The 24,269-nt window shown below is 43.3% G+C and overlaps 1 protein-coding gene across 1 annotated transcript in view; it reads right to left on the minus strand.

Moving 5' to 3' along the window:
* LOC140465732 (oxysterol-binding protein-related protein 7-like) overlaps window positions 1-23,992 on the minus strand; it is a 93,826-nt gene extending 69,834 nt beyond the window's left edge. The window contains exon 1 of the mRNA XM_072561402.1: window positions 23,433-23,992. The gene's annotated coding sequence lies outside the window, so the exon portion shown is untranslated. The remainder of the gene's footprint in view (window positions 1-23,432) is intronic.
* Window positions 23,993-24,269: the final 277 nt, after the last annotated feature.

A 24,269-nucleotide genomic window follows, 5' to 3' on the forward strand; every position in this document is an offset into this window, starting at 1 on the left:
TAAGGGGCAACTTTTTTCACACAGAGGGTGGTACGTGAATGGAATGAGCTTCTGGATTAGTGGTGCTGGAAAAGCACAGCAGTTCAGGCAGCATCCGAGAAGCAGGAAAATCAACGTTTCGGGCAAAAGCCCTTCATCAGGAATACAGGCAGTGTGCCTGAAGGGTGGAGAGATAAATGAGAGGAGGTTGGGGGTGGGGAGAAAGTAGCATAGAATACAATCGGTGAGTAGGGGAGGGGATGAAGGCAATAGGTCAGGGAGGAGGGTGGAGTGGATAGGTGGAAAAGATGATAGGCAGGTAGGACAAGTCAGGGGGAACAGTGCTGAGCTGGAAGTTTGGGACTAGGGTGAGGTAGGGGAAGGGGAAATGAGGAAACTGGTGAAGTCCACATTGATGGCCTGGGGTTGAAGTGTTCCAAGGTGGAAGATGAGGCGTTCTTCCTCCAGGCATTGGGTGGTGAAGGAGACCCAGGACCTCAGTGTCCTCAGCAGAGTGGGAAGGGGAGTTGAAGTGTTGGGCCACAGGGCAGTGTGGGTGTCCCAGAGATGTTCCCTGAAGCGCTCTGCTAGGAGACATCCAGTCTCCCCAATGTAGAGAAGACTGCATCGGGAGCAACGGATACAATAAGTGATATTGGTGGATGTGCAGTAAAACTTTGACGGATGTGGGAGGCTTCTTTAGGGCCTATTGTACTCTATGATACCTTTCTCCCCACCCCCACCCTTCTCTCACCTACCTCTCCAACCCTTCAGGCTCTGTCTATTCTTGATGAAGGGCTTTTGCCCGAAACGTTGATTTTACTGCTCTTCGGATGCTGCCTGAACTGCTGTGCTCTTCAAGCACCACTAATCCAGAATCTGGTTTCCAGCATCTGCAGTCATTGTTTTTACCTGTGGAATGAGCTGCCAGAGGATGTGGTGGAGGCTGGTACAATTGCAACATTTAAGAGGCATTTGGATGGGTATATGAATAGGAAGGGTTTGGAGGGATATGGGCCAGGTGCTGGCAGGTGGGACTAGATTGGGTTGGGATATCTGGTCGGCATGGACAGGTCAGACCGAAGGGTTTGTTTCCATGCTGTACATCTGACTCTAATGAACTAGGAGCAGGAATAGTCAATTCAGCTGTTCCAGCCATATAATACTGATCTCATCTCAGTGTCAACTTCACTTTTCTATAACCTCATAACCCTTTAAGCTGTTATTAATTATCTATTACCTCAAAATTTATCAATGTCTCAACATCCTCCACATTGAGGGAGTGAACTCCACCAATTCATGATCCTTTGCGAAAAGTAATTTCTCCTTTGTTTTAAATCTGCCTCCCCTTCACCTATGCCCCTGCATTCCAGATTGCCCCACAAGGGGAAATATCTGCTTTACCTCAACTTTGTCAATCCCCTTTAGCACCTTGTATACCCAAATTAGATTTCCTGTCATTCTTCTGAGCTCTCAGAAGTATCGGCCTAAACTGCTTAATCTCTCCTAATAAAGACAAGCCTTTCATCTCTAGAACTGAATTAGAACGAGTGAACTAGATCTTATCAAGTCAGGTTTGCAAATCTTTCAAGTGACATTCGTTGTGAACGTACACCTGAACTGCCAAAATATTTTTGTTCAATCATTTCTCGTCTTTCCTCTATATTAATTTATCGTTTATAAGGTTATACACAACAGAGAGACACACAGAGAAAAAGAGAGCGTGCGAGGAAAAAGAAAAAGAGTGCGAGAGAGCGCAAAAGAGAGCGAGTGAGCAAAAGGAGAGCAAGCAAAAGAGAGAGGGAGAGGAAAAAAAAAGGAGGGAGGGAGATAGACAGACAGACTCTATAACTGCAGTGTGTAACCAGATCTGTAGCTTCTTAAAAAAAACACAACATAGTTCTTGTTTGGGTGTGAGACAAGAATGCAATAGCAACTCATGCCAGGAATTTAAGATAGCAATTGAAGAGGCTTTAAGTAAGGAAGCAGAGTGTGTGGGTAGATCTACCACAAGCTCAAAAAGGCTAATTTGCCAATTTAAAAATGGTGTTGAATGGAAACTCTGCAGGTGACTCAAAGAAACTTAGTCTTGATTTTAGTTTCAAATCTCTCTCTGTCTTGGCCTATCTACAGAAAGGAGGGTGCAAATTGTAGTGAGATAGCATCTGGAGGGGAGGTAGAGACTGGTGTACTATAGATAGTTTAGTGCTTTGTTGTAACAAGGGTACCAATGGCCTGGACCAGATGATTTCGGAGGCAATTTCCCCCCAAAGCAGTTTGGATGTTTAACACAATGAAAACAAATATTAGAAAGCAATTAACCCTGGGCTGTTCTTAGAAATTTCTAATGCCTGGTTTGATGGAGTACATTTCACTTTCCCCACGAAGAATGCAGAGTGAAACTAAAAAGAGAAGCACAAGTTTCTTTTCTTGTCAATAATTTGCGAAAGAGAGTTTGGAATTCACACACAAGGAGCATTCACTGAATTTAGTATCATGTTGTGTATCATGTTGTGCAGCAGTGTCTGGCCGTAATAGAAGAAGGTAATGTGTAGTTCTAGATGGATAGGAATGTGGAGGTGAGAGCACAATCAGCTCAGCTACATTCTTACCAAAAGGCACAGCAGGTTTCACGTTGAAAAAGCTTCTTTCTTCCCCAATTCTTGAGCTCTTGCATTATTGAAACCCTCATTCATGCATTCTCATTTCCAGACCTCAATTGTTACAACGCTCTCTTAGCCAGAATCCCGTCCTTACAATCCCTACCGTGCAGAAAAATATCCATTCGGCCCATCGAATCTGCACCGACCCTCCAGAGGGCATCCCACCCTACCCCCGCATTTCCAACAGCTACTCCACCTAGCATACACATTCCTATGGATGCTATGGGACAATTTAGTGTGGCCAATCCACCTAACCTGCACATCTTTGGACTGTGTGAGGAAACCAGAGCACCCAGAGAAAACCCATGCTGACATGGGGCGAACGTGCAAACTCCACACAGATAACACCAGAGACTGGAATTGAACCTGGGAGCTTGGTGGAGTGGGATAGTAGTGCTGAGTGCTGCTGCCTTCTTACTCAGAGTATTTAAATTTATCTAAAACACTGCTTGCCCATCTCACATACTGTCCAACTCAATATCACAGATGTGCTTGCCATACAAAATTTAGTCTTGGTGCCTCATCACCTTCAGATAATCTCATCACCATCTTGTCTCCGATATCAATACAAATCTTCCACTCTTCAAGTGCCTTCCTCCTTGCTGTCACATCTGGTCATCTGTGCACATGTTCAGCAATTCGCCCCTAGGTCCTTCCACTCTTAAAACCCCTCAACTGATTAAGTGCCTGATCATGGAACATTTTCCCACCTCAAAAGACACTATTTGGATACATGTTGTTAAATAGAAATCTTAGGAATTATGGTACAGAGTTCGAGAGAAGATCACTTTTTGGAAGGAGATCAACACGCAAGAGATTGAAGACAAATAGTTACGGATGCATTTCCCACCCCAGCTGTCTAACAAGCACACACCACTGTCTGGCTAACACCAGCTAATTCAGCTTTGACCAAGAATTGAAACTGGGATCTTATATTGTGTGGCATATTCATGTTGGTAGGCAGGTCCATTTACATGTTGTTATCACCTCTAATGCTGCAGAGATATTTATCTATTGATAGTCATAAAAGAGTGGGAATGTCAGGACCAATCTGCCTCTTGGGTTTCTCTTCCATTTAAACTTTCTGAACTGTGAATAGGATATAAAGCCTACGTCAGTGGCAATGTGGTAGCGGGGTGTGTTTAATGAGTTTATTCAACAAAGCAGTACTCCATAAACTTGTTTCATAATGGAAATAAAAGGGTGCTTACCAAGGGCGTGACACAGCAATGTCTGATAAACTATAACAATGAAGGACTTATAATCATCTGACTCACATGAGAATATATTAGATATAATACTGTTCTAGGAGAAAGTGAGGACTGCAGATGCTGGAGATCAGAGTCGAGAGCGTGGTGCTGCAAAAGCACAGCTGGTCAGGCAGCATCAGAGGAGCAGGAGAATCGATGTTTTGGGCATAAGCCCTTCATCAGGAATAACACTTCTGCCCACCTATGTGGTCTCAGTAGGTACACCAAGATTTGTCTCAGTACTGCTACTTAGTACCATGCTTCGAGTATTAATCACGTTTGAGCATCGACAAGGAGTGATAGCAAATTATTCAGCATCACTTAACCAGAATATCACCAAGCAATCATGTACATTCCTGGCACCGAGTTTGCAGCACTGCCCAAAGTAGAGGGCACAACACAATTAGCTACACAGTGGAAACAGTTCCTCCATTATCCAAGACTGCTGACCAAGAGATTCTAAAAATCTAAAAAAAATTAAAATAAGCCCATCACAGCTTGCAAATCATTCTGACACCACTAACTTGTCCGGAGATTTAAGCTTAAAGTATCTGGCAGATACTTTCTATATTTAAGAATGCCATTATCTTGGCTGAAATTCCAAAAACAGACATTTGGGATTTATGTGGTGTACGGTCAGATCTCACACACAGAGGGAAATAGAATAAGAAACATCTTGGGGCTCAGTGGGGAGAGTGTGGAGGAGTCTTACCTGTAAGAGGGAAGAGTCCAAACATAGAGCCCATAGACACAGGATAGTTAATAATAAATCCAGCAGGGAATTCAGGAGAAATGGATTTACCCAGGAAATTAAAAATCAGAATATGAAATGCATCAGGGCTCTTGTGGTAGAGTCCTTACTCTGAGCCAGAAGGCCAAAGTTCAAGTCTCACTTGCTCCAGCAGTGTCTCATAAAACATTTAAACAAGTTGATTAAGAATATTGAGAAACTGCAGTACCACAGGGGGTAGCTGAGGTAAACAGAAAGATGCATTTATTTTGATTGTTCGTAGAAAACAAACACTGTATTAATGGTTTAGACCAACCACCCTTCTACAACTTGCTACTTTGGACAATTGAAATAATTCTTTTCATACTTCATTCACAGAATCCAGGCATCCCTGACAAAAGATTTACAATATTTCTCAAACTGCCTTCAGTCACTTGGGCTAGACAGGACAAGGTTGGTATAACTCAAAGAACTAGACAAATTTGACACAATGTAAGAGTTACCTGTAATTCCAGACTGAATAAACTGAAAGTTAACTTTCCAAGCTGCTGTGGCAATCATAGAATCCCTATGGTGCAGATAGAGGCCATTCAGCAGAGGCTGGAATCGAATCTGGGTCCCTGGCGCAATGAGGCAGCGGCGCTACTCACTGCCAGTGTGGGCTCGTAACTCCAGACTATTAGTCCAAACCTCTAGATGGCTAACCCAGCAAGAATCCAACACTGCAGAGCACTGAACTGCAACAGTGTTATTTATTCTGGAAATACAAAATGTTGTGGGGCAGATGTCATAGCATGCAAGATGGAAAGGGATAGCATACGTTAATAGGGCAAAATGTGATGAGATAGGAGAAAAACTGGAGTGAAACAAACACCAGTGTAGATCGTTTGAGGCGTACAGTCACATATTCATTGATGTTTTTTTAAAATTAATAGAAAATTCTGCTGCCAGATTCTGCTAGTATCCAACCGGACACCTTACAGGGACCTCATCAGTTAATAACACTCGCTCAGAATTACACAGCCTCACTGGAAACTGCAGAATGAAAACCTGAATCACTGAAGAGAGATAATGACAGCCCACTGAAAGACATTTGGAACCCAATCCTGCCAGGAGTTTATAAATAGATTTTATGCACATTCTCCCTCTTCTCTCATTTCATTTGAGAAATCAGACGTGAAAAGCTCCCACTCCTTCAGCCCAAAGTATTTGTTTAGTTCAAAATATTCCTCATGTAAATTACTGCTCAGCAGAGCACTGAACTAATACTTCAGACTTCACACAACAGGCCCTGCCTCTGTCAGTCAGTCAGTCATCGAACATTATCCCAGGATTTATCCCAATCCTCCCGTGCTTCCTCAATGTCTCTGAAGGTGCCAATTCCTGTTGGGGCACAGTTCCTGGGGCAGCATTACCACTTCCAGCAACACATCACATGCACTTTGTATCAGCTGGTGGCAACGTCCCATAGGAAGAGACCAGCAGGCCAGTGTCAACCTTGGCAGCATTTCGGACTAAGCAATGGGTGATCATGGCACACAGGGAATGTCCCTACCTTTAAGGCCTGGGTTCAAATCCCACCTGCTCCAGAGGTGTGTAATAATATTCGAAACGGGTAAGAAAATACCATCAAGAGCTAATCAGCTGTTAATACCATTACGGTTAAACTTACCTTGACAAGTTTCAATTTTCATACAACCACACTATTTACTTATCATAGTTCAAGACTAATTGTAGAACCCAGAAAAAGTGATCAGCTAATGTAACACAGACCAGGGATTGAATATGAAACCTTTAGTTCTTGCAAAAAATTTGACTACAACATGCTGTTCCTTAGAGCATTGGGAGCAAGATGTTTAAAAATCAAAGATGCACGGACAGAATAAGTTCATATTTCCGAATGTCAATAAGCTATTTTTAAAATAAAATCAGTGATCCACTAGACAGAGGCAGTGAAACCTCAATGAAACAACTAACATGGTCTTCGTAACAAAAGCAAATCATCTCAACGTGCTTCATATTCACTGATGTTCAGAAGAATTACAGGCTTGACCTAAAAACATAAAATTCTAACAGGGCTGGACAGACAAGATGCAGGAAGGATGCTTACCTGGTCAGGAAGTCAAACTCAGGGGATAGGATAGGTCATTTAAGACAGAGAGGAGGAAACATTCTAAAATTCTACACAAAAGACAGCTGCAGAGGTTGGCTCACTGAGTATCGCCAAGAAAGAGGAAGATAAACAGGTTGTTCTGCTATAACGTGTACTTAATCAACACGAATTCACTGTAACGCGATTGATGAATTCTGGGCACTATTTCCAAAGCGTGAACTTTTAAAACATGTTGGCTGTACCGTGGTTACATAGCTGACACTTTAAACACAGTTTCTGAAGCGCGATCTTTCTATAATGTGGGGCTGCACAAGAATACAACATCACATTACAGAAGAACGACCTTGTAAGTAAGGGCATATACAGAGAAATCAGCAATATGGCATTGAGAGACAGGATCAGCCACAATCACATTAAATGACGGAGAGGGATCAGAGTACAGAAAGGTCGACCCCTGCTACTTTTTGTATGTTTCCACAAAGTGATAAATCAGATACTGAGTACAATGAGAATGGTCAGGAGTTAATTGAAGAAATGCCAAATAAGGAGGGGCTGAAGAGGAGCAGGGCTCCAGAAAGCAGCTGTGACTGGGGAAATTTCTTTGAGGCTGGTGGGGCTAATATACACACAGCAGCTGAAATCAGTAGAACCCTCTTCTATTCTGTTGGAGGATTCCATGGAGGTGGTTTCTATTTCTGAGGTTAAACTGGCTACTAATAACCAGTACAAACCCACTGACTCCCACAGCTACCTGGACAGTCCATCCTTACTCTAAAGACTGTGTCCCATCCTCCCAGTTCCTCCATCTTTGTTGCATATGTTCTGACGATGCCAACTTTGACAAGGGAGCCTCCAAAATATCCATCTTCTTCTCAAGCCAGGATTCTCCAGCCCGGTTGTTAACAGGGCCCTCAGCTGAGTCCAACTCCTCTCCTGCACTTTGGCCCTCACACAACAGCAATGGGGTTCCCCTTACCCCCACCTACCATCCCACCAGTATCCACATCTGGAGGATCATTAGCTGTCATTTCTGCCACCTGCAGTGAGATGCCACCAGACACATAATCCCCTCCCCCTCCTTATCCCCCTTCTGCATGGACCATTCCCTCTGGGACACCCTGGCCCACTCTTCCTTCACTGCCAATACCACAACTCCCTCCCATCCCAACAACACCTTCCCCTGCAACCACCAAAAGGTGTAACACTTACCGGTTTCCTTTCTCTCTCCTCCGTATTCAAGGTCCCAAACATACCTTCCAGGTGAAGCAGCACTTTACCTAATCTAGTCTATTGCATTTGCTGCTCACAATATGGTCTCCTCTACAGTAGAGGAACAGAGCATAGACCGGGTGACTGCTTTCTGCCGGCAAAAAAAATCCTGAGCTTCCAATTGCCTGCCACTTCAGCACCCCACCCTGTTCCCTGGCCAACATCTGTCTCAGGCTTGCTGCAGTGCTCCAGTAAAGCTCAGCACAAACTGGAAGAACTGCACCTCATTTACCACCTGGGTCCCCTGCAGCCTTCTGGCCTCAAAATGGAGTTCAATAAAACTTTAGGACTTGAACTCTCCTATGTCCTGGCCCCCTACCAAACACACCAGGTCTTGTTATCACAGTCTGCTATTGCACACTACCTGTTGTTAGCCACTAAACATCTCTATTATTAGCTACTCACCCTCCCAGCCAGATTATTATTCATTCCTGTCTATCCAATTGTTCTTCTCTTTCTCTTTGGGCTCCATCCCCACCTCTCAGTTACTCCTTACCCCCTCCTCCACCCCCATCTTCCACATACAAACCAACATTTTCCTCACTACCATCAGCTCCGTAGGGTCACCAGACCAGAAACCTTAACTCAGATTTCTCTTCACAGATGCTGCCAGACCTGCAGAGCTTTTCCAGCAATGTGTTTGATTTACAGTATCCACAGTTCGTTTTTTTAATTTTAAAAGAATGGCAGAGGTTGAATACAGCAAGACCACAAAGCCATTAGCAATTAGTTGAATAGTAATGGAGGAAGTGGGGGCTGACAGGAGACCAGAGTCATGCCTGGGGGAACTTCGTATGAAACCGAATGTCAGGAAGAATGAAGTGTTCCAGCTTCTCATACCTGCTCTGCCATTCAACTCGATCATGACTGAGTATAGGAGTCGAATGTCATGTTACAGTTGTATAAGTTGTTAGTAAGACCCCACTTGGAGTACTGTGTAAGCTTTGGTCACCCTGTTATAGGAAAGACAGTTAAACTGGAAAGAGAGCAAAGATGATTGACAAGGATGTTGCCAAGATTAGTTGGTCTGTGTGTGAGGGGGGTTGGCCCGGATAGGACTTTATTCTTTGGAACATAGGAGAATGAGGGGTGACCGTATTGAGGTGTAGAAAATCATGAAGGGCATAGATAAGTTGAATACATATAGTCTTTGCCCAGGGACGGGGAATTGAAAACTAGAGTGTACAGGTTGAAGGTGAGAGGGGAAAGATTTGAAGAGGACCTGAGGGACAGCTTCTTCACAGAGTGGTGCACATATGTAATGTACTGCCAGTGAAAGTGGTTGAAGAAAGCACAATAGCAACATTTGAAAACCTTTGGATAGGGGCATGGATGGGAAGAATTGAGGGATATGGACCAAATGCAGGCAATTGGAACTAGCTGAGTGGACACCATGGACCAGTTTGGGGTGAAGGGCCTGTTTCCACCTTGGCTCCATAACCTTGCTGAATGAAAATCTGGGATGTGGACACTTCATTGCTGGATTCATTTCCAACAAGCAAGGATCTCTTTTTGCAATCTGTTGGTTTTTGGAACATGTGCGTCATTGACAAGGTCAGAAGATATTGTCTGATCCTAAGTGAGTCAAGATGGCGGTGAGTCACCTGCAATTGACTGCAGTCAGGAGTCAACCACACTGGTTGTAGGTCTGCAGTCACATGTAGGTGTGACCAGGTAAAGGTCACTAGACAGCATAGTGACATAGTGGGTAACACTGCTGCCTCACAGTACCAGAGACCCAGGTTCAATGCCCGCCTCAGGCAAATGTGTGTGGAGTTTGCACATTCTCCCCGTGTCTGCGTGGGTTTCCTTCGGGTGTTCCGGTTTCCTCCCACAGTCCAAAAAAGTGTGCAGGTTAGGTAAATTGGCCATGCTAAATTACCCATAGTGTTAGGTGAAGGGGTAAATGGGACTGGGTGGGTTGCTCTTCGGAGTGTCGGTGTGGGCTTGGTGGGCTGAAGGGCCTGTTTCCACACTAAGTAATCTAATCAGATCATCTGCTCTGAGGAACATTGGTGACCCAGCTGGGTTTTTGCAACAAATCTAACAGATTGCAGCATATAAATTAACCTTTGATTCCTCGAACAATTGTTCCAAAAACAAGAGCCAACTTGTGCACAAGAATATAAAATGCGAAATGCCAATGTGGGTGGGACATGGTTTTGAAAGGAGAGAAAACAACCAGTAATTCATGTTAAACATGGCATGGTTAATTGAATAAGTTATTCAACAATCTCTTTCAACACAACGAAGGAGTTTTTAAAACCACCAAATTTGTTATCATCAGCATATGATACAAGGAGTTGCAATTCATTCTGAGTCACTTTAGCTACAGCATTGCTATAGGATCTCACTCTGGGTCGGATGTGGTGCTTTTGGTTTCAGAATCTTTCTCCCAGCCAATTGTATATTCTGTACTTACTGAAAATGACCAGATGACTGTATTAATAGCATCTCATCTGATGACAAAACCACATGAAAGTGGATCATAGCAGCACACATTCCATGTTTTGTGAAAGCTTTTTCATTGGTCAACTTTTCACCAATCCACCTGACATTCATCCTTAAATGGCTACACAATCCAACAGCTGAGCCATGAATGCATGGCCTAATAATTCTGGGTTATTACTACAGTCATACCTCTCAGTTTTCATCAGGTAGAATGGATCTGAACATACGCCAAAAAGAATAAAACAGTTCTTTCCCTCAAACACTGGGATGCCTAGTTTACACATCAGAAGTCCATTACATCATAGCATCCTCATATATTCAATCACTGTCCTGAATATGTACGATACCTCCTATAGGAAACTTGATTTTTCGCATATTTCCATGTGCTTAATTTTCAGTCATCCAGGGCTGTATTGGTCTTCTGATCCTGGGTTTTCACACCTTCCTACTCCAGTCAGTCATTGGACTGATTTAATGTCATGGGCATTTCATCCTTATGAAGGTACACATGTTTTTGCCAGTGTTAATGAAAATTCACTAGAAACTGGCCATTTTGACATTAAAATTATTCAGAGATAACCAATGATGTTAACGTTGTGTTGTAAAAACAGAGACATCCTTTCACCCCTACCCCCTGCCATTTAAAAAAAAAGTGACTAAACAAACCCATCGATTTGCTTCACTTGGAACGAACATACACCAGTTAATTTCTAGTAACGAAGAAACCATTCTGATCATTTGAGGATCCGTTCTGATTCATGCTCAAGATTTGACCTGTAGCTGGTTTCTGTTCTCACACCATTTTTCCCCACAAACACTAAACTCCCTCACTGCAGCACAGTAGGTGACAAGTTAATATTATGACTTTTAGGACAAAACAAGCACTGTGCTGCATATATCTTGTTGGAAGACTCATTTTCCAAAACAGGGTCAGTTCCACCTTGGTGCGTCTTTGAAACTCAGTCCATTGCACTGGCTTGATCCCACACACCCAGCCGCAAGAGATCCAGTGACCCTTCTTCAAAAGAGTTAACTCTGCTTTCTCTCCATGCTGCCTGACCTGGAGTGTTTCCAGCAATTTCCATTTCTGATTTCCAGTTCTTTGGGTTTTTGTTTTGAAAAGCTTACAAATAGACATGCAGTTACACAGAGCGGAAAATCAAAGCTGGTAATTAACAGCAATATGGAATGCTGGGATTGAAGGGAGGTTCAACTTAAGTGTCAAATATACGCACGACAATTTGGGAGCTTGAGAAATGGGAGTTGTCTTGTACTCTGGATTACCACCTACAACAATTCCATTAAAAACCCTACTGCTGCGATATGTACTGAATTCATCTCTGCCTCATCTGGATTACGAGTCCAGTAATCTTAATTCCAATATCAACCCCTTCTATCCAAAGACCAAGAATGAGCATTATGATCAGAAGATATTTTGAGATTAGATTACTTACAGTGTGGAAACAGGCCCTTCGGCCCAACAAGTCCACACTGACCCTCAAAAGAGCAACCCACCCAGACTCTCATTCCCCAAATTTACCCCTTCACCTAACACTATGGGCAATTTAGTATGGCCAATTCACATAACCCGCACATTTTTGGACTGTGGGTGGAAACCAGAGCACCTGGAGGAAACCCACACAGACACAGGGAGAATGTGCAAACTCCACACAGACAATTGCCTGAGGCGGGAATTGAACCTGGGTCTCTGGCGCTGTGAAGCAGCAGTACTAACCACTGTGCCACCGTGCCGAAGATATTTTGTTTTATAAACAGCAAAGAAAGAGATATAGGAACTTATTTAATCCACAACAACAATTCTGGAGGCAAAGCTAGAGCAACAACCAAGGTCAGTAGCCCATACCTGGCAGGGACTTGAGAAAGTCAGTCAGTTTCAGGTTTCTCTGCTGTACATTTACACACAACAATGGAGAAGTAGTCTCAGATACTGACAGCACCTCCACAGAGGTATTGACGGCATTCTTTTGAATCCTCACAATGCCACAGGAGTCATTTATCTTCTATCTTTCAGTACAATAACGCTCAACGTTCCTGTATCCCTAGCAGCATCAGCTCATTATCACTCTCTCAGCAATTAGAGTCAGGCAATAAAAGCTGGCTGAACCAGCGATGCCCACATGCCAGGAATTAACTTTTTATTTTAAAAAGTGGAAAAATTACCCATTGATTCTAATAATGTTTCCGCCTATTCTCCAATACACCACTGTGCCACATTTAGACCAGTTGATACCAGAGTTGAAATTTCACCTGACTGATTTCCTCTCCCTTTGACAGGGCATGGCAAGCATGCACATGTTAACCCACTCAACTGAACACTTGCAATACAGCCAGAATGCTGGCCTGTAGTGTATCATGGGAGATGGCAGGGATAGACTTGGAGGCCAGGAAAGATAAGGTTTTACAGACATAGACACAGTAAGGGAAGAGAATGTTAAACAAGGAAATAAAACACAGTAAATGACAATGAGATCTCTCATAAGAAATGCCAGTATTGGAAACAAATTATCAGCTCTGGAATTTAAGCAAAAAAATAAATGAATCAGGCAGGAACTTTGTTTTGGTTTCCTGTGAGTCAGGAAAGATTGAACAGAAATGCACAAAATTTCATTGAAGGCTTACTTTAAACTCAAAATCATCATCTGGTTCCACCCAGGGCTCTTCAAGTGAAATGCACCATGCTGAAAGAGACACTGGACATTGGCGAATTAACTTTGGGGAGTAGGTGGGTAGTGTGACTGCTACACAGAGGGAAGCTTTGAGGCAGGTTGACAAAGAGGATTGCAACTAAAGAACAATTCCATCACTGATCTTTCATCACATCCAGTTCCTTGTACAGATCAGTCACTAACAGACAGCATGGAAGACAAGTACAGGTGAAATCTAAATCCCCAGTTATGCTGCTCAGATAAAGCCAGCACCTAATCAGCTCCTGCTCACCCTTCCAACACAACTAAGATTACATCCTGTATTGTCTTTTCTCTCACACCTCTCTAAATTTTAAATGAGAAAGCAATTTTCAAATATCTCCAATTGAAAATACTCATTACAACAGTCTCAATCATTCCATGGTGTAAACCCTCTCCATCCCAGGAACCACCTCCAATGACAAAACCTACCTGTCCTAAATCTTCTTGCTGAAGCATCTTATGTTAATGACTATCAGAGACCACTAGAATCCCATATCCAGCCTAACCCTTGACATCTTCAAGATCTTAGTTAAATACACCCTCCTTTTTTAGAAAGCCTTCCCTTCTCAATGTTCTATCTTTAACTCGGCATCTAGTTCTTACACTTCAAGACTCACAGATATTCAATCACTTTGGAAGGTGCATTCCACAAGTGACAGAAACACACGGTGTATGCATAAAGGTAGACATTAACTGCTGTCTATGCTACTCCATATAAACTCAATCCTGCTTTTATCAATTGCGTATCATAGAATCATACAGCAGAGGAAGAGGCCATTCAGCCCATCCATGCCTCCACCAGCTTTTTGAGTGCTACCAATTGGCTCTAAATCCATTCACTTTTTTTTCATTCATTCATGAATGAGGGTGTAAAATTTGTTGCCCATCAACAACTGCCCTGGAGAGGGAGGTGGTGAGCAGTCTTCTCAAATTACTTCAGTCATGCCCTTCCATGTCTCGTCTCCTCTCTCTCTCTGTCTCACTCACTCACACACACAGAAGAGACTCTCAGCTTCCTTTTAATAATTGCTGCTGGATCTACCATCCCAGCTATTAGCACATTCTACCATCACAATAAATCTTTCAATTCCCCATTGATTCTTTTGTCAATTACCTTAAATCTGCACTCTGGCTACAGATCTTCCTGTCAGTTGAAACAGTTTCTTAATTCTGACCGTCACTCTTAACTCGGAGATAAATGTTTCTCTAATCTTCAAAAATTCTTCAGTTCTGATGGAGTCACATCAGACTCAAATGACCCTATTTCTCTCAGTACAGATGTTGCAACAACCTGCTGAGTTTACCTAGTTTTCTCTGTTTCTGTTTGAGAGTTCCAACATCCATGGTATTTTGCTTTAACCTGACCAAGCTTTTTAGGACAACAATAAAGCAGGTAAAGATGTGCATACACTGTCCCGGTATAATCTAACATAGTGCAAAATGGGTAGGTCACAAATCCCGTTTACACATCACCCTACATTGTGCATCAGTGTTTACTGTGGAAAAAGACATGGAAGGTGTAGAACATAGGGAAATAGATAGTGACATCTTGAAAAATGTCCACGTTACAGAGGAGGAAGTGCTGGATGTCCTGATACGTAAAAGAGTGGATAATCAGGTGTACCCTAGAATTCTGTGGGAAGCTAGGAAGGGATTGCTGGGCCCCTTGCTGAGATATTTGGATCACTGATAATCAAAAGGTGAGGTACTGGAAGACTGGAGGTGCCACTAACGTGGTGCCACTGTTTAAGAAGGGTGGAAAGGACAAGCCAGGAAACTATAGACCAGTGAGCCTGAAGTCGGTGGTGGGCAAGTTGTTGGAGGGAATCCTGAAGGACAGGATGTACATGTATCTGGAAAGGCAAGGACTGATTAGGGATAGTCAACATGGCTTTGTGCGTGGGAAATCATCTCTCAAACTTGATTGAGTTTTTTGAAGTAACAGAGAATTGATGAGGGCAGAGTGGGAGGTGTGATCTATATGGACTTCAGTAAGGCGTTCGACAAGGTTCCCCATGGGAAACTGGTTAGCAAGGTTAGACCTCATGGAATACAGGGGAGAACTTGCCAATTGGATACAGAACTAACTCAAAGATAGAAGACAGAGGGTGTTGGTGGAAGGTTGTTTTTCAGACTGGAGGCCTGTGACCAGGATCGGTGCTGGGTCCACTACTTTTCATCATTTATATAAATGATTTGGATGTGAGCACAAGAGGTATAGTTAGTAAGTTTGCTGATGACACAAAAATTGGAGGTGTAGTGGACAGCGAAGAAGTTTACCTCAGATTTCAAAGGGATCTCGATCAGATAGGCCAATGGGCTGAGAAGTGGCAGATGGAGTTTAATTCAGATAAATGTGGGGTGCTGCATTTTGGGAAAGCAAATCTTAGCAGGACTTCTACACTTAATGGTAAGGTCCTAGGGAGTGTTGCTGAACAAAGAGACCTTGGAGTGCAGGTTCATAGCTCCTTGAAAGTGGAGTCGCAGGTAGATAGGATAGTGAGGGCAGCATTTGATATGCTTTCCCTTATTGGCCAGAGTATTGAGTACAGGAGTTGGGAGGTCATGTTACGGCTGTACAGGACATTGGTTAGGCCACTGTAGGAATATGGTGTACAATTCTGGTCTCCTTCCTATCGGAAAAATGTTGCGAAACTTGAAAGGGTTCTGAAAAGATTTACAAGGATGTTGTCAGGGTTGGAGGATTTGAGCTATAGGGAGACGTGGAATAGGCTGGGGCTGTTTTTCCTAAAATGTCAGAGGCTGAGGGATGACCATATAGAGGTTTATAAAATTATGAGGGGCATGGATAGGATAAATAGACAAAGTCTTTTCCCTGGGGTCAGGGAGTCCAGAACTAGAGGGCATAAGTTTAGGGTGAGAGGGGAAAGATATAAAAGAGACCTAAGGGACAATGTTTTCATGCAGAGGGTGGTACGTGTATGGAATGAGCTGCCAGAGGAAGTGGTGGTGGCTGGTACAATTGCAACATTTAAAAAGACATCTGAATGGGTAGATGAATAGGAAGGGTTTGGATGGACATGGGCCTGGTTCTGGCAGGTGGGACTAGATTGGGTTGGGATATCTGGTCAGCGTGGACAAGTTGGACTGAAGGGTCTGTTTCTGTGTTGTAAATCTTTATGACTGTGTTTCAGAATCTAATAGAGATCAGTGAGCAAAAACAGAAACTTCTGGAGAAAAGGGTCGCTGGACTCAAGCGGTTAACTCTTTTCTGTCCACAAATGCTATCAGATTAGCCAAGTTCCTTCAACGATTTCTGTTTTTGTTTCGGATTTACAGCATCCACACCTTTGTTTTTATTACATTCCCGTCTGGCAAAACAAATCACTTAAAAATACTCATCCTTGGCTTCAGATTCCTCCATTGTCTTATCCTATCCCTATAGCTGTAACCACCTCCGCCCCTAAAATACTTCAAAGATCTGTGTTTCTCCAATTTGGTCTCATGTGTGTCCCTGATGAACATCACTCCTCCATTAGTAGCTATGCCTTCAGTAACCTCAGCCTCAAGATCTCTCTAAATCTCCTCCTCCCTAAACGCTTCCAGCATTTAGTTCATATACACTACAATCATGCTTCAGTTTCAAATATTGTCTGCTTATATTCCAGCAAATCACCTCAAAGTGGTTTACTGCATCTATATGAATGCTCTATATAAACAGAGGTTGTTGTACTGAGCTTGTACTGCTACAGGGAACTTTCACCGCAAGATGAGATCTGCATTCGGATCATCCCATGTTACATGCTCCAATGCGTAAGCTCTCTCCTCCTCTGTCCCAGTTTCTTACAAACAGATGGTGCAGAGGATGCTATAGGTTCTGCAGAACTGGGACCTTTGGGGAAATGACTATAACAGAGGTTCTGTTGTGCTTACATTAATTAACAAACAAAACACAAGGTCCTCACTAACTCATAATTGCACTCCCATCTTCCCGGCCCACATCAATCACTGCCAACCCCCAGGGCTTCATGGGAAAGGTACACATGAAGTACCTGGCCCAAGTGTAACAGAGCCTGTGGTCACAACATAGGTCTGTACAGACCTTTACAGAGGAAGAGAGTCACTTTTGTCTGCGAGGGACAGCCAATGATGACTGAAGTAGCATTAATCATTTATAAGAAGCTGGCGAATCCTGTTCCACTCGGTTTTGTAGCCGGTGGGTCCTTTGGTATGGTGGTAGCAAGAAATGATGCTTTAAATGGACCTGAGCTGCATACAGACATGGCTGGCTACCCAGGAGAACATGTGACGTCATGCAAAGGTGAAGAGATCCAGGAAGATCACATGAGTCGGTGGGATCAGGCTACAAAACATGAGACTGTAAATGACTTGTTAATTATTTTTAAAGAGTCAGTACTGGTGTAATATAGAAGCACAGCAATCATAAGATTCCACACACAGCAAAGTGAACTCAGACAATCTGCATTCAGGACTGATTAAAGGATAACTATTGATCTGGGCATTGGGAAGTAATTACTGCACTCGAGGAATAATGCTTTTCGGATCACCTTAATGCAGACTGGATCTTGGTTTAACATCACTTTTGAACAAAAATGGCACTGCCAACAGGACTGAGGGAGGGCTGCATTACCGGGAGGAGGAGTGTCATATTGGATTACATGCCAATATTTTCTGCTTTTTGGGTCCAATTCCTATTTGATTTTTTTTATTTCACAGGAAGGTATTTACTGTAAATTCTGCTGCAGAATGTAGGCTGCACTGCAAACCCCTGTTGGATAACCAGCCTACAAGAACAAGTCATTCATTGGGAATTAATTATAGACTATCTAGGACACTGATCCACAGCTCAACTCCAGACAGGTACAGAGCTGATCTGAAAAGAAAACTGCCGCAAAGAATTTTTGGTACAAATATGGGATTTAAATAAAAGGAGATAAGCTGTTAGAATTTTTTTAAAAAGGGTACTTTCAAAAGAAACTAGCATTTCACATTTAATTTGAGAGTAAAGTAAGTGATGTGTTCAGTAATCACTCCTCCGCTGAGATACACAAAATTAGGTTATTTGGAATCAAAAGCCAGACTATTACATTCGACAAGGAGTTGGAGAAAGTTTCTGATCGCCATTTCACAAAAGCCTTGGAAGCTTACAAAGCAAATACAGTAGCGCCTCGACATATGAACGACCCCGTTCACGAACAAATAGGTTTACGAACAGGATTGTACGTAAAATTTTGCTTCAACGTACGTACGAAATTCAAGGTACGAACGCAAAAAGCCCGTGTGCGACCACGTAGTTTCATTGTTCTGCTTTGCTACGCGCTTGTTGAACGCAAAAGCTCTCAAGCCCCGCGTGATCTCATCCAGTTAGTCTTTGGCGCATGCTCTGTGAACAGCCGTCCAAGCATTTTTATGCTATCCGAACAATGGGAAAAATTTATTCAGTTCGCAAACTTTTCGGTTCGTGAACCGGGTCCCAGAACGGATTAAGTTCGTAAGTCGAGGCGCTACTGTACTTAAACAAAATAATCAACCTTGAAGCAAAGGCTGACAGCTCCTTAACTCCATCCTGAGACACTGCTGCACAGACTCCAGAAAGCCTGCCATACCACAAAACATGTTCTTCTTAAAAAGAACAATCACCAGAAAACATGGTGAGATGGGGAGGGGAAGGCGCAAACCTATGTCCCAATCAAACTGCCCAACACCCTCTTGACAAGTGCATGACGATAAGTTTCTCTGGCAGGAGCGAACATCTCAGACCAGGATGCCAGGGTCAACTTCCCTGCTACTTTTTTGAAACAAAGTGCAACAGTGGCTCAGTGATTAGCATTGCTGCCTCACAGCACCAGGGACCCAGGTTCAATTCCCATGTCTGCATGGATTTCCTCTGGGTGCTCTGGTTCCCTCCCACAGTCCAAAGAATGTGCGGTTTCGATGGATTGGCCATGCTAAATTGCCTGTAGTGTCCAGAGATGTGCAGGCTAGGTGGATTATTTATAGGAAAAGTGGGAATACAGGGAATAAGGATAGTGGGAGATAGGTCTGGATTGGACGCTCTTCAGAGGGTCAGTGCAGACTTGATGGGCTGAATGGCCTGCTTCTGCACTGCAGGGATTCTATAAAGTAGAGCCACAAGATCTTGTGCATGAGAAGGCAGACAGGACCTTCAGTTTAACATCTCATTCAAAGTGATTAGATTATTGTAGCTCTGACAGTGCAGCAATTGCTCAATACTGCACAGGATATAAGCCGCTGTTAAATGCTCAAGTTTCTGAAGAGCAAACTGAACTCAGTAGACAATCCATTCAACCAGCTCCTGGCCCGAAATGTCACTGCTTGCTATGATCGATGACAGCCTATTGGGACCATCTCTCCACACGACCATCACTACTGCAGCAAAACAAAAATTACAGTATACACACAGGGTTATATCCAGCTGGTTAATAACAGGCATCACCATAATTATCACTGCACATTCATCCACAAAGGAGCCAATAAGTAAAGTTCATGAGTAAGACTTCAATTTAATCCATCCCCATACTCCCAGGAGAGTTGCAAAACAAAAATTTCCACTGTTGTATCCACAGTGTATTCACTACACAAACAGGATAGAACATGGATCTCTCTCTCTCTCTCCTTACGAGCATGTGAAGGGAGTTTATGATAAAGAGGCTGCTCTCTCACACAATTATGTCACAATTTTTCTAAACCAGTTTGCACCTTGAATAGATTATAAGCTATTTTGAGTTTAAATAGTGGCAATAAACATTTTGGCACATATTAATTGTTGAGAAATGTGTTTCAGGAAAAAGGGGAAGCCTTTTATTGTTCCTGTCTCAGTCAGATTCAAAGATGGATTCCAGCAGTAAAGTTCAATGCAGACTGACCCTTGTAATTTTTAAAAGGTAGAACATGCCCTTTATAACTAGAGCTGTGTTGGAGCAAATGAATTTAAAAAGAAAAGTAGTTTGATTTATTCTTTAATTGTGTAATTGAACGCGTTACAGAAGTTGCTGATAGGAAAGTATTAAGTAGTTCCCATTTACTGAATAACCTATGAACATGGATCACACCATTTGAAGAATCAACTTTATGAATTTTTAAGCCCTATTGTTTGAGCCTGAACAAGCAAGAGGATTAACATTCTTCACATCAGAAGTTCTTTGTGATTTACTAAATGAACAGAAAGCTGCTGCCTAACACAACTCCTCCTAATCAAAGAGGTAAAAATAATGACTGCAGATGCTGAAAACCAGATTCTGGATTAGTGGTGCTGGAAGAGCACAGCAGTTCAGACAGCATCCAAGTAGCTTCGAAATCGACATTATTCCTAATGAAGGGCTTTTGCCCGAAACATCGATTTCGCTGCTCGTTGGATGCTGCCTGAACTGCTGTGCTCTTCCAGCACCACTAATCCAGAATCTCCTAATCAAAGGCCAAGTCTTTGATTTTTAAATTAAATGTAGAAATTAAATCATTGCTGGTCCACATGAATCTGTTTCAGAGAAAGTTATCTTAGAAACAAATGCCTCTCCTAATGGTTTGGGCTGTAAAAAGGATTCCTGATGTGCAGATTACTCCACCCATTGACATTAAAATGTATTTGCATGCAGTTTCATCACAGGTCGCACCAGTGTCTTCAAGAAACCATCCAAGACCAAGTCACAAGGCAGAACACACGAAGATTCTACATTACAATTAGCTGATTACACTTTCTTGCTTTTTCAATTATAGAGTCATAGAGATGTACAGCATGGAAACAGACCCTTCGGTCCAACCTGTCCACGCCGACCAGATATCCCAACCCAATCTAGTCCCACCTGCCAGCACCTGGCCCATATCCCTCCAAACCCTTCCTATTCATATACCCATCCAGATGACTTTTAAATGTTGCAATTGTACCAGCCTCCACCACTTCCTCTGGCAGCTCATTCCATATACATACCACCCTCTGCGTGAAAAAGTTGCCCCATAGGTCTCTTTTATACCTTTCCCCTCTCATTCGAAACCTATGCCCTCTCGTTCTGAACTCCCCAAGCCCAGGGAAAAGGCTTTGCCTATTTACCCTATCCATGCCCCTCAATTTTGTAAACCTCTACAAGATCACTCCTCAGCCTCTGACGTTCCAGGGAAAACTGCCCCAGCCTGTTCAGCCTCTCCCTATAGCTCAAATCCTCCAACCCTGGCAACATCCTTGTAAATCTCTTCTGAACCCTTTCAAGTTTCACAACATCTTTCCTGCTGTGGCAACAATATCAACAAGGGCTGTAGTGACTTAAAGTGGCAACCTCCAACCACCTCAACACCAAACAATGGAAAAATCAAATGCAGCCTAACCAGACATTGGTGAACAAGTGAGGTGGAGAAACAAAAATGCCTTCAGTATACCTAAAATATTACTGTTTAAAATGCAACAGACCCAGTTCAGGTGATGCCTGCTGAAGATGAATATGCCACCGTTCCATCAAAAGATAGGGCTTTAACTACAGACACAGCACCAACACAGCTTGCACACTTATTCCAATGTGACAAATGCCTGCATGTAACTCTGCATGGGTTTGCAATTGCTCCAAAATCACTTCAACATCAAAATAAAAGTAAGATGTTCAGGATCTGATATTAAAACAAAGTACTGAAGAAATTTGGCAGGTCTGACAGCACCTATAGAGAGAAAGAGTTAATGTCATGTCTAGAATGACAACACTTGTTCAGCTCCACATTCTGGCTGTGGACTGCCCCTGTTGTCCAGGGAAGGATCATGCACAGAGTGATGTAAATTCTATTTCAGTCACTTTGTATCAGGCAAACAACCTAGCCTGATTGTTGCCACAATAAAATAGTGACGTGCAACATCCATTGCTGCAAACAGTGTCAAGAGCAGGACTTCACCAGGCAAGTCTCACTTCAAAAACTTTGAGTGAGATCAAAACTATTCTTTAAAATGTCCAATATCAATAATGATTAGCAGATTGAAACTATTAAAGATTCAATTCAGTTAAACCAATGCCACCAGGATACACTAATCACCTCCGTCAAGGTGAACTTCAGCAGAACTATGGAGGACTGCAACCAGATAATTCCACATAGGCACATGTACTTTCTGGTGAACCTGATACCTTATCAAGGCAGCTACAGTAGAAGCAGCACAGACGAGTCGGGAATGGGCAGGACAGGAAATAGGTGAATTCAAAAGATGCAAGCAGGATGTGCACATTCTGATAATTAGCCAACTATAAAAGTCATGCCAACTGAGCACAATCCAGTTTCCACATTTGCCTCAGGTATGAAATACAAAGTAGTGATTCTGATGAGGTAGGGAACCTGACAACTCTTCATTACCAGGGTGTTTTAGCTAAATGCAGCACCAGTATTGCTGACTTCATTATGGGTCACAGGGGTAACAAACACAGGATTAGCAATCCAATGCCCCACATGTTCTGGATGTATGCATTCAAATCCTACTCCAGCAAGTGAAGAACTGTAAATTCAATAAAAATTCAAAATTACAACTAAGTGAATTGTTACAGGCATTTATCTGGTTGACCACTCATGGAAGTAAGTCTGCCATCTTTACCAGGGCAGACCTACATGTGACTCATTGCAATCTCTCTTAACTGTACTAGGAAGCTCAGTTCAAGCATAATTAGAGATGGGCAATTAATACTGGCCCTGCCAGCAACATTCATATTAAAATTAGCCTACACTGTACAGATCAGGAACTGATTGGATACGTCCAGATTAGAGACAAAAAAGACGACACTGGAATCCAATGTAGACAAGCAGGAGGCTGTAAGAACTCAGGAAGCCAGGCAGCATCAAGGAGGTGGAGCAGTCAAATTCTGGGGTTCAGAAGGGTTATATCCAAAACGCTGACTCCTCCAACTCCTGACACATCCAGATGGCAGTAAATTTGGAGGAGATCTGAAGTCACACTTGCACATGTTACTTATAGAGAGGGTAGTCCATCCAACTAACGCAACCTTGTCACCCTCTCCCAATTGATTAGGGGGAAGGGAAGAACAGCTGAAGGGCGAGGAGCAGACACACACACAGTGGAACATAAGTCAGCCAGCTCCAAGCCACTCTAATGCGACACGGAATACAAAGTCAGCTCTGCACACGTGTGGACACAACCCTCTCTGCCTCTCAGCCCTTGACCCACTTTCTCGGCTTCCTCCCAGATCATCCAACACAAAGCTCATCATTACAAACTCTGACAGCCTGCTCGAGATTGCTGACAACCCCCTCCCCCCCCACTGTCCCTAAACTCACAGGTACAGCACTCACTATTGCATAGCCGAGGCTATCGCTCCTGTCCCAGTCTCCAAGTGTCAGCGACTCCCCATTCCCGAGCTCCTGTCCTCCTCCTCCTCCTCCAAGAGACAAACCGTGGGCAACGTGCTCGGACCTCGTTCACTGGTTCCAGCCGAGTTCTACAGTCAAGATGCCTGTCAGTCTGACCACAAGGTTCTTTCTAAATAAACGCAGGAGCCTTCCCAGAACAGGCACAGCTGCTCCTTCAGGCTCCAGGGAAATCCTACTGTTCGGGGGGGAAACAGCAGGAATATCGGAAGCCACTCCCAGGAGGAAAGAGAGGAATCTCGAAGCTTTTGGCCACCTGCAAGTCGGTCAAAGCTGCAAACCTCTTACCCCCTGGGTGGGACTGGAGCAGAGGAGGGGGGGGGGGGCGTTGATTGCCCCAATCCCAGGGATTGAAATTCCAATGAAGCTCTTCTCGCTCGCTTTCTTTCTTTCTTTTGGGCGCAATCTCCAGCAGCCACTTTTTTCGCTTCTTCCGTGTCCGCTTGCTGCCTCCTTCCTCCCTCTCTTCAGGTTTTCCTTTGCTTCTCGACCTCGTCTCGTCGTGTCAATCAAACCTCACCCCGCCTACTTAAACATTATCCAATAGGGACAATGAGCAATGTTTCAGCCAATTGGAAAGAGGGTTGATAATGCACTGAGTATTACAATGTTTCAACCAATGGTAAAGGGATTACAATGTTTAGACCGATGAGGAGGCGGATACAATGTTTCAGCCAATGGGAAAAGGGTTACTGTGTTTCAGCCAATGGGAAGCGGATTACAATGTTGGGACCAATGGGGAGAGGGTTAAAATGTATAGAC

Source organism: Chiloscyllium punctatum, chromosome 42 (assembly GCF_047496795.1).
Source record: "Chiloscyllium punctatum isolate Juve2018m chromosome 42, sChiPun1.3, whole genome shotgun sequence".
NCBI lineage: Eukaryota > Metazoa > Chordata > Chondrichthyes > Orectolobiformes > Hemiscylliidae > Chiloscyllium > Chiloscyllium punctatum.